Raw genomic sequence first — 1599 nt, 5'->3', positions numbered from 1 at the left:
TTCAATTATATGAGAGTAGATTGTGAGTTATTGTACAATAATTTTTATGCGAATAATGTAAGTTTGAAATTTAAAACTAACACAAATTTTTCCCAAGTGCTTTTGAAAGCAATTTTTTTTTACGATAAACAAAAACAAAATCTACGTCTCGTCAATGTTTACCAGCAATGAATCAGAGGTCGAAGTCGACCTCTGATTCATTGCTGGAGCTTAGCCGCCGCCGAACTATATTTAGTTGCTTGAGCCGCCGCCGAAACATTCGGCTTAAATCGACTCAAATTTTTTAATGTTTTTATTAACAAGATTGTAAGATCAATTATGTGTAAAATACACTATGGTGAAGGGTATATAAGATTCGGCACAGCCGAATATAGCACTCTTACTTGTTTAAATTCCTTTTTTGTGACAATTCAAGGCATATAAAATTGAGAACGTACTTTTCTACTGATTCTACCTTATTATTGTTTTATTATGAATAGAATGAAAAAACGTTTACTTTTTAAAAAAATTTGATTTTTGACTTCTGTAGGTTTTCGCAGTTTATCAAAAAAGACTTATTTCCGATAGAACACCTCGGCTTACATGATAAGTCTTAAGTGCTTCAATGATTGTCAATGAAATGATTGAAAAGTTTGTACTTTTACGGTAACGTTGTTGACATCATTGGCTGAATTGGCAACAATATACTGATAAAACGGTATCCTATGATAGTAATTCGTTATTTTTTTATATTTGTTAAAAAATATTTGTTTTATAATGAATAGTATTCAAATAAACGCTATTTATAATACCCTTATTGTATAATTTATCGTTCGTTTCTGTAAATGTACAGAAACAAAAGCGTTAACATGAATATTTTGTATTCTATAATAATAACTGTTTAAAAATTGGTTTGTGAATTTTATAATCAATTCAAATTTACCAGTTTAGAACAATTAAAAAAATAATTTGTTCGAAATTAAAAAAAAGATTGATGTGGTAATATATTTAAAAAATGTTTGTCAAAATTTTATAATTATTTTGCTATTTTTTTAGCTATTCCGCGAAAAAATATAAAAAATTACAAATAAATGTAACAAATATGCAAAATAATTTGTAAATTTTTATACACGTGGATGTTGGAGTTGTTATGCTAAATTTGAGGAGTTAAGCTGTAATAATGTCATAAATATTTAATGTCATGCTCCCCATTGCTACTCAGGCAATTTTTACCCTATATATTCACATGGATGTGCGTGAAAGGTTTAAAACGTTAAAAGCCACTTAAACGCGCATAACTCATTACTAAATTAAGATATCGATATAAAATTTGGTACAAGTATTGCTTTTATATACTGAAATATATGGACCTTGTATAGGAGCTATGACCATATTTGGTCATAGCTCCCATACAAGGTCCCCTCCCGAAAATCACTTAAACGCACATAACTCATTACTAAATTAAGATATCGATATAAAATTTGTTACAAGTATTGCTCTTATATCCAGATATAATACAATTGAAGAGTTTTTTGATCGATCCATATTTGGTCATAGCTCCCATACAAGGTCCCCTCCCGAAAATCACTTAAACGCGCATAACTCATTACTAAATTAAGA

Source organism: Lucilia cuprina, chromosome 3, assembly GCF_022045245.1.
Source record: "Lucilia cuprina isolate Lc7/37 chromosome 3, ASM2204524v1, whole genome shotgun sequence".
NCBI lineage: Eukaryota > Metazoa > Arthropoda > Insecta > Diptera > Calliphoridae > Lucilia > Lucilia cuprina.
Note: the sequence above shows the minus strand (reverse complement) of the source record.